Source organism: Amblyomma mixtum, chromosome 4 (assembly GCF_055824585.1).
Source record: "Amblyomma mixtum isolate Tamu chromosome 4, ASM5582458v1, whole genome shotgun sequence".
Taxonomy (NCBI): Eukaryota; Metazoa; Arthropoda; class Arachnida; order Ixodida; family Ixodidae; genus Amblyomma; species Amblyomma mixtum.
The window spans coordinates 76,707,322-76,717,461 of record NC_143015.1 but is presented as its reverse complement, the minus strand read 5'-3'; the positions used below and the strand labels follow the sequence as shown (position 1 = coordinate 76,717,461).

At 44.9% G+C, this 10,140-nt stretch overlaps 1 protein-coding gene across 4 annotated transcripts in view; it reads left to right on the top strand.

The window, feature by feature from the left end:
• The window catches only part of LOC149347109 (uncharacterized), a 71,309-nt gene that overhangs the window by 25,592 nt on the left and 35,577 nt on the right, over window positions 1-10,140 (top strand). For 3 of the 4 annotated variants that reach the window (XR_016292498.1, XR_016292497.1, XM_089586873.1), the window contains 3 exons: window positions 63-179; window positions 760-920; window positions 9,660-9,788. The gene's annotated coding sequence lies outside the window, so the exon portion shown is untranslated. Of the gene's footprint in view, window positions 1-6; window positions 180-759; window positions 921-9,659; window positions 9,789-10,140 lie in introns of those variants that run through there. The other variant, XM_089586874.1, reaches the window with a different exon arrangement.

The following is a 10,140-nucleotide window of genomic DNA, read 5'->3' as shown; positions in this document are numbered from 1 at the left end:
CTGGTACATGTGTAACTGATCCCGCCGGTCGTTTGAAATGGTTGTGGTGATGCTTATCGTAGGGGTACTGGCGGTGGCCGGTTAGCAGGGGGCCCCGTGGTCGGCTCCTGGCCATCATTGGCCGATCGTTCGCGCCCAAGAGGCGGGCGCCTTTTATGGCCGCAGCAAGCGAGGGAAGCGTAAGTTTCAGGTTTTATTTCATAGAGCTTAGATCACAGTGGTGAAATATGTACCTAGGAACAGGTGTGATGAGAACCGAAAAATTGCAATTTAATAGCTCCAGTCAGAAATCGCGTAGTCTGTACATTTTGTTTTGTATCAGCGAATGTACTTATGCAACTGCTTGATATCCATACAGTAGAGGTCAAAACCCCAAGAAAGCAGTATGCATCAGTGCATGGTTTTTCTGGGAAAAGCACTGCAGAATTAAGTGCTGGGGAAGAAGCATACGCCAAGAAGCATACACGAGATGGCAGCGAAGCATGAACACACAGATTGTGTTGAGCTTCGATAAATGCAATACCATAACAGGAATCCTACACCAGAGTACAAAGATGAGAGTACCTTGAGGGAGGGAAAAACAAACAGACACCAAATTATGCCGCAGAGACAGAGTGTGGTCCATTTTCATAAGCTGAAAGTGTTCTGCCAGCACATTTGTAGCGCGGTAACTTCTCCTAACATTAACTGAATGGTAACAACTGCTCTTTTGCTTTGTAACTTGTCTTTAAATGTTTTATTTTTTTGTTGTTTGCACAGGTGGTGTGCCTGTGGCCGCTCCTAATGGTTGTGGCCCAGTCAGTAGGCACAGATGATGTTGCAGCCCCTCCAGCTGCTGCTAGTGCCTGTGCCTCGGCTGCAGTGGCCGCAGGTAGCAGCAGGTAGCAGCAGCAGTCCTGAGATGCACTGTGCTGTGTGCCGTAAGTATTGTCATCATTTTGGCATGTTAGTTACACATTTCACAACAGTTCTTCTGTTCTCAACTTTGTAAGTGTGTAGTGGTGTGTGTAGAACCTGAAGCTGTGTAAGGCATGTGCGTTTGCACGTTAATCATCACTTCACTGCTGCGCATGACCAAAAGGCACCTTCTGCAACATTAAACTGTGCGGCAAAATCTGAAGTTTTTATTTGTATACTACTTGCATCTGTGTTGTTTGTTATATTAATCAGTTGTTTTGAGTGAATGAGCATTTATTGTCTGCTGTTAGTAGTAAGTTTCGATAACAGATAATGTGGTTGCAAAATGTATACATGTTCGGAATGTACGAAGCAGTTCTGAAGTATCATGGCAGTATATCATATTTAGTAACTGTAGCATCATGGGGCCAGTGACAACAAAGTGAGACAGGGCTGTGATAACACACGGCTGCGTTGGGATTCATAGACCAGCCAAGGTGTACCTGCAAGCATGAGGGAAGTCAATGAAAAACTAGAACGTACACCTAAAGTCGGCCTTAATGTTGTATGACTTGAAGCGCATCACCTCACCTGGGTTCTGCCGACATGCTCATATATGCTGCGGGAATGGTAATTGTTGGCGCAGTCGTACAGCGGTTAAGAGATGTGCTACTACTGCCCGGCAGGGGGCTGTTTGAAGCACAGGCACTGGTGGGGCTTTCGAGGGGTAGGTCATCAATTTAAGAGCTGCTACATGCCACATTGTGGGGAGGTTGCCACCTGTCACGGTGTGCAGGTTGTGCTGACAATACCCCGTGAGGTACGTGGCAGGACGGCCGCCTGCTTTTCCGCTTGCAGTGGCGGACAGCACAGACTTGGAATTTTCTGCAGAACAGGACCCCCCTTAATGCTATCATCATTGTTTTTAAATGCAGAGCCTTCGCTCCATGCTGTCATCATATTGTCAACAGTTTGGGAGCCTCTAGGTTGAACATGGCAGCTAGGCAGAAATGCTGGCAGGGATGCTGTTAAAAGTGTGACCTGTGAACTGCAGTGCTTTTGTTTTGAGCAGATGATGACTGCCAGCCAACTCCTGTGTACCTTGATATTAGGACATAGTGGGAGCGGGAGTTCTGCACAATTTGTTAGTCGTTGCTGAGTGTGTGGCATTGCTTTCTGGTAGTCCACAGCAGTGCAGTTCTGGGTTATATATCTCGCAGATATAAGCAGAAGGTCATTGATTGAAAAGAGTGCTATGCTGCGTTATACAGGTTTATGTCTGCATATTAGGGAAGGAAAGTGAAACAAAATGTAGCAGGTAAGGCTGACATCTTATCCGTTTCATCACAGTTTTGCAAGAAAATTTCCTAATCAGGTGCAGCTTCTAATTTAATTGGGCAGGCATGATTGGCTGCATCCTGCAAAATATGGTCAAGGAATGAGGGGGGGTTTCAGTGATTTGAAACAGCCTCGAAGGACATAGCCATACACGTTTTGTGCAGGCGTAAATCAACGTGTAGGCTCCCTTTTAAAGAGAGCCAATGCGTATTAGCAGTAGTGCATTTTGGAAGAGGTATGGTACTTAAAATACAAACACTATGGCTCTCAGGTGCAGATCTTTGAAACGAGTATGGATTGTCTACTATTACAATATTAAGAGGTAAATAAACGTTTATCGCTGCTACTACAGGGCCAGCATAAACGTTGATAAACGCTCTGTGTGGGCATGTCTAGTTTCAAGGTATTATGCGAGCCGGGAAATGAGCACCCTTTTTCAAATGTTTAAACATTTTTGTGATCTGCGGTAATTGTTTTGTTTCCAGTACAGTGGGGCATGGTGGACAGTTCTGCCTGAAATGCGCAAGATTATACACAAAAGGAGTTATCCCCGCAGGGAGGCGTCTGCAGCATGCAGACGTTGGTGAGTGGCGACACCACGGGGTTAACCCGAGCATCCGCAGGGACATCCCCTCAGGGGGATGATGGTGAACAATGCGTCACCACGGACCCGAGCATCCGCGCTTAGCCGTGCGTGGCATCGCCGTGTCCGGGGAAAAGGGGATCCTGGTGGTTGAGCCGATGCCGAGCGTTTGGACCCTTAAGGCCCCTCGGCGGAGGCAACACACCACTTTGGCCCCAGCTTCCTGTAGACGGCACCTCCGGCCTGACCCGACCGGGGGAAATCGGCAGTCGCCTTTTCCTGTTCTCCTCTCCATCTTTCACTTTCCTATCTCCTTTCTTACAACTCTCCTGTATCCTCCTCCCTGTGTTGAGTCATATTAGGTTATAGTTAAGGTGTACAGCTGGCGTAGGCAGGACTTGCTTTCAAGTTCCTGTCGCGTCCCCTTGTTGGACTCCATGGTGGGTGGCTGGCACCATGACCGAAAAACATCAATTTTTTATGGCTCCCCCCCTTTCCAAACTTGATCGCTCTCTCAAAAGAGTGCGGAACGAAGCATCAGACTTTTTCACGAAAAAGAAACCAACTTTCACAAAATTTCATGTTATACACAGTAACTGTGAACAAAAGCAAGCCCGAATCATATCCCCATTTCTTGTTACCAAATGCCTAACAGATACCTTAGGGCCTGGCTACAAGGTATCCAAAATGTCAAGCGGCGACCTACTCCTCGAACTACGCGAGAGCATCCAGTGCTCGAAACTTGCAAACATCGATTCCATAGGGGACATCTCTGTCTCCGTGACTCCCCACTGATCCCTCAACTCAGTCAAAGGCGTTATCTCAGAGGCTGACTTTATCCACCTAACAGAAACTGAAATGCTTCAAGGACTATCCGAACAAAATGTAATAGACGTCCACAGGATCAAAATCCGCAAGGATAACAAGGAAATAGACACCAAACACATGGTCCTCACATTTAACACCAGCAGCTTGCCCGAAACAATCGAAGTAGGATACCTGAAAGTCAACGTAAGGCACTACATACCCAATCCCCGTCGCTGTTTTAATTGCCAGAAGTTTGGCCATGGCTCACAGAGCTGCCGCGGCCACAAAACCTGCGCGAAATGCGCATCAAAGGACCACCAGTCTGAGGAATGCGACGCAGCACTACGCTGCGCAAACTGCGAAGGTGACCACGCTGCATACTCCAGGGCGTGTCCATCCTGGAAAAAGGAGAAAGAGATCATCACCATTAAGACCAAAGAAAACATTTCATTCAAAGAAGCCAGAAGGCGATTTGCACTTAACAACACATTCTCCTTCACAGCGAAACCAAACTTCGCTGATGTGGTGCGCGGGGGCGTAGCACCACACAGCACTCCGGCACCTGCCGCGGCCAGTTCTACTGTGCCTGTAGCAGGGCCACCCACGCCCCAGGCAGGGACAGCGAAAGCTGCTCTGCCAACTCCAAGCCAGGGAGCGCCGGCCCATGGGTCGACATCCCGCAGGACTTCCCCCCGTCGGAGGAGGCCTGACACTCACACACGCGCGGCTTCCCCGCGGTCCTCCAGCACCTCCAGTGAGGTGATGGAGGTAACTCCCGATCCGCCCGCTTTGCAGCGGCGGAACAGCTCTCTTGAGCGGAAAAAAGGCAGGGCCACCATAACGGCCCCAGAACATAAGTAAACCCCCAATCGTTCATACTCCAAACATAAAAATGGCTTTTCTAGTTCAGTGGAACTGCCGAGGAATATTGAGAAATTACGATGACATAAAAAATATTTTAGGGTCAATGTCACCCGTAGCCTTATGTCTCCAGGAAACCAATCTAGGTCCACAACATATGAACATCCTGAAGCGTTATAAAACATTTAGACGCGATCGTGAGCAGTCAAATAGACTCTCGGGAGGCGTCGCGATTGTCATACAAAGCGGCGTCCCTGCTCAAGAGATCAGATTGAAAACAAAACTTGAGGCAGTTGCAGTCAGCATTGTCAGCTACAAAACAATTACAATCTGCTCTGTATATATTCCTCCACATCTCACACTAACAGTCCACGATCTACAAGGCCTCATTGATGAACTTCCAGAACCATATCTAGTTGTCGGGGATTTTAACGCTCACTCCCCTTTTTGGGGAAGTGAGCGCTGTGACTCTAGGGGTCAAATAATCGAAGATTTTATCCTCACAAATAGTGTATGCCTTTTAAATACAGAAAAAGCCACATACTGCTCCCCTGCCTCAGGGAAAATGACCTGTTTAGATTTGTCTTTTAGTTCACCTTCTGTTTTTAACGATTTTAGCTGGGACATTATTGACAACCCTTATGGCAGTGATCACCTCCCTGTACTAATCACTTTAACATCCACACGGGAAATAATCCCCACAAGGCCACGGCGCTGGAAGCTTCACCTCGCCGACTGGTCACTTTTTAGAGCAAATGCAAATTTAGAAAATATACTTTTAGATAATCTCACCGTTGACCAGATTAACGAAAAGTTCACTAATTGTATCATAACTGCCGCACTCATAGCTATTCCTCAGTCGTCAGGAGTAGCGCGACAAAACCATAAAGTATGGTGGACAAAGGAATGTAAAGAAGCAAAAAAACAGCAAAATAGAGCGTGGGGTAAATTCCGCAGGTATCCGACACATGAAAATCTCTTGAATTTTAAAAAGGCAAAAGCTAAAGCTCGGTACGTCCGTCGCAGTGCCGAGAAAGCTTCATGGCAAAATTATGTTTCATCTATCAACAGTCAGATCCCATCAAAAAAAATGTGGGAGCAGGTTCGAAAATTAAATGGCACCTTTTCACCATTCACAATTCCTTTTTTAACAACACCCGGCACACAAACAAGCATAGAGGAACAGGCAGACATATTAGGAGAACATTTCGCTGCAGTTTCAAGTTCATCTCACTATACACAGTCTTTTTTAAAACACAAAAACACAGCTGAAAAACAGAGGCTCCCAACAAGTGGAGGCGCAAATGAAGAATACAATAGTCTAATTACCCTCCAAGAAATCAACAAAGTACTGTCTGCCGGAAAAAAAACTGCTCCAGGACCCGACGAAATACACTATGAAATGCTTGCGCATCTTTCCGAGCCAGCCGTGGACGCACTTTTAAGATTCTTTAACACAATATTCATGTCTGGGAAAATACCGGAAGCCTGGAAGAAAGCTATTATTGTACCGCTTCTTAAGCCTAGTAAACCCCCAACTTCTCCTAGCAGTTATAGACCCATAGCCCTGACTAGTTGCCTTGCCAAATCCTTCGAAAGTGTCCTAAATATAAGACTAACCTTTGTTCTTCAATCCTGTGAACTGCTTGATATCCATCAGTGTGGATTTAAAAAAGGATGCTCCACTACAGATCACTTAGTCCGCCTTGAAAATACTGTCAGAGAAGCTTTTATACACAAACAACACTGTCTTAGCGTCTTTTTTGATTTAGAAAAGGCATATGATACTACCTGGAGGTTCGGGATTCTCCAGGACTTAGCTGAGCTTGGCATCCGTGGCAGAATACTGAACTCAATTAAAGACTTTTTGACTAACCGTTCATTTAATGTTCGTCTAGGCTCAACCCTTTCGAGGGATTTTATTCAGGAAAATGGAGTGCCTCAAGGGTGTATTTTAAGCACAACTCTTTTTATTGTAAAAATGAATTCTCTTAACAAAATAATACCAAGGTCCATAACATATTCAGTCTATGTTGACGATCTTCAGATAGCGTGCACATCTTCCAATATATCTACATGTGAAAGACAAGTACAACTTACAATCAACAAACTGGCAACATGGGCAGAAAAGAATGGTTTCCAGTTCTCACCACAGAAAACAGTAGCCTTACTTTTTTCACTCAAACGAGGCTTGCACACAGATCCCACATTACACCTAAACCAAACCACACTGCCTGTAAAAAAGGAACACAAATTTCTAGGCATCACCTTCGATAAAAAGCTTAATTTCCTGCCTCACATAAATGCACTAAAGAAGAAAGCGTCGCTATCACTGAACATACTTAAAGTCCTTTCACGCAAACACTGGGGTTCTGATCGGGTATGCCTTCTACAGATTTATCGCTCTGTAGTACGTTCCATTCTAGATTATGGTTGCATAGTGTATGGATCAGCAAGGCCGTCGTACTTGAAGCGACTGGACCCTGTGCACAATATGGGTTTGCGTCTTTCAACTGGTGCTTACAGGACGTCACCCATAAAAAGCCTTTACGTAGAAACAAATGAACCACCACTTGCAGACAGACGAACAATGCTCACATGCTCATACATTTTAAAGATCCGTTCCCAGCCTAAACACATCTGTTACCCACTCGTTACAAAGTGTCCATCTCGAACACTATTTACCAACAAACCTCTAGCAATCAGACCACTCCTTCTCCGCTTTGAAGAGAAATGCCAAGAACTAGACATAATGAACATATTACCTAATATTGCCCGCAAACCTGATCCACTCCCGCCTTGGTACTGCCTACCATCTGTGTGCGACTTCACATTAACACAATTTCGGAAAAAACATACACCACATGAACAGATATTACAAGAATATTTAGCACTCAACGAAAAATACGGAGAATACGAAGCATTTTATACCGATGGATCAAAATCGGCGCACTACGTGGGAAGTGCTGTAGTTCAGAATAATTGGGAAAAAATAGTACGACTACCTAGGTGAGTGTGCATCCATTTTCACCGCCGAGTGTTACGCAGTCTTGCTGGCTGTAGAAAAAATAATAAATGAGAACATTCAGAACAGTATCATTTACACTGATTCTCTGAGCATACTAACCTCACTTCACCATAGCAATGCAGTGATGCCACTAATCGGGGATATCATACATAACATAACGAGCGCCACAATACAGGGACAAGACATAAAATTTTGCTGGGTTCCCAGCCACATTGGAATCGCTGGCAATGAGAAAGCAGATGAATGTGCTGGAAAAGCTCGCAACAAAGAAATAAAGAAAGTGAACATTCCCTACAAAGATAGCATGAAGTTAGTACAGTTTAAGCTCAGAGATAAATGGCAGTCTGAATGGAATATTGAAGGTAATAATAAGCTCCACTTAGTAAAACCATTTATAGAAGAATGGAAGTCATGCTCCCACCAAGAACGTTTCATCGAAGTTATTTTATGCCGCCTCCGTATTGGACACACACATCTCACACACAACTTCCTACTTACAAAAGAAGACAAACCTGTTTGTGAAAAGTGCGGAGATGATCTAACAATAAACCACATATTATTCTCATGTACAGAACTTGAATCACTAAGGAAAAAACATTTTACTACCTTTTACAAAAAACACATTCCTTTTCATCCAGCATTGATTTTAGGCGAAGATGCACTTGTCAGTATACCCTGTGTTTTTAGCTTTTTAAGGGAAGCCAGTATTCTTCATCAACTCTAATTTACTCACCCTGTTCTTCACTGCATACAGTTATACACCTCAGCTACTTTCTCAATCATGAGAAGGAGGCTGAGGTCTTTTTCTGAGTTGTTGGGAGCCTCGAAATCCTTGCCGAGCCAAGGATGTCTGCAGAGGTAACCCAACCTTTAAAAGTTGCTCGATCAGACATTTTTAAAATTCTTGTCTTTTATCAGCTAGTTAGTAAAATAACTTTTAGACCCTTTACACCAACGTTTTCATCCACTTTGTTCTCAAACTCTGCTCAAGCATATTTTTTCCATACCTTGTTCTTGGCGCATGATAGCCTTAGCTGCTTATGCGCCAATAAACCCAACACAACACAACACAAAAGGAGTTAGAGGACGAGATGTCGGGCTCGCCATACTTTTTAGCATGCTTTCTTATTGCAAACGATGGTTTGCAAACGATGTGCCGTTAACATACAAAACCGGCAAAGAAAATATAAAACAATTTATTCCTGGCGCTGTTTCGGTTCGAGTTTCAGCACTTTATTGATGGCTGCGGGGAGTAATTGGGACTTATTTCACGTGAGGCATGAAACGAAGAGTGGTTGAACTACTCATACATCCTTTGATTGCCGTTCCAGCTGTCACCGCAGGCGGATGTAAGAGCTGTAGTAATTTGAAAGTATGCATTAGCGTTTTTTGTGCAGTTTATCATGCCTCACGTGACCTAAATACTGAAGTAGTATGGAGTGAAACTAGTGAAAATGTAGTGAAACGTTTTTGTGACATTGTTGCCTTCCCGCTTTCTATATTAAATCGATTTTCTGACAAAGTAGCTTGTTACAATTTCTCATTGCCATATGCAACCCTGATACCTCACACTATGTATCCTGGCAAGTGTAGGCGCACTTGCACGACTTGTGGTGGACATAAGCTTGCTTAAAGAACTCTCTTTGCAGAAGCGATGGAAATTATTGTCTCAATACTACGTAAGGGCCGAAACCAGAGGGATATGCAGTAGGGCTCAACAACAAGCACCATACGCGGTGTGCATTTGTCTAAGGGGGTTTCGAATGGGAAGCGTGATGGCATGAAGCAAGTGGCCAACTTGAAACAACTGCGATAAAAGTAACAAACAAATGCCGCAAGCAGCGGTCTCATGTCCTAATCCTCGCATAAAAGAGGACATGAAATGTATGTTACTTGTTTTTTCCCTTTCCCTCCAAGGTCTGTGAACCCCAGCAGAACATGTGTTGATCAGAAAAGGGCACTACTGCGCATGCTTTGAAGTTGTTACTGCGCACAAAAGTCAAGTGTCTCATAATGCCTGCCAGTGTGATGATTGTGCAGCACTTGGTGCAGCTTACGCGTACCTGTTGCCCGTAACCGGCTGCGTGGTATTAGGTTGCGAAGTAGTGTCACTGATTACTGGGTTTATCCTTGCTCCTGCTGCAGGACCTCCACTGGTGCGGAGGAGAAGCCCACTCCTGCAGAGAGAGGGCAGTGGGGGACGGAGCTCGGTGAGTGCACGTGGCTGAAGCGAGCCACGCGACACTCATCGAGCTTTTGGAAGAAAGTCAAATGGTATGTATCTGCGGGTTTCCCAAGGCATGTCTGTATTACATTTTTTATTTCAAAACGGGGATTTTTTGATGTAGAATCGGAAAATGGGGGCTTGGACACTACCTGAGCATAAGAGGATGAGATATCTGCTACTGAAAGACAAAGCTTGTGAAGAATATCTGTGGTAGCATTTGAAACGGTTATGTGATTGAAGGTGCAGTCGCTTTCAGACTTGTCTGGATGACGCTGTGGTAGAAGTGCAAGTTGTCTTCAGTAATTAATTGCTTCAGAAATTAGAGAGACTTGTGTCCAGTGGCAAAGGCCATTGGTCCTAGTTTGGCAGCATCCGAAGAAGTGCTGCATGTCCCCACTC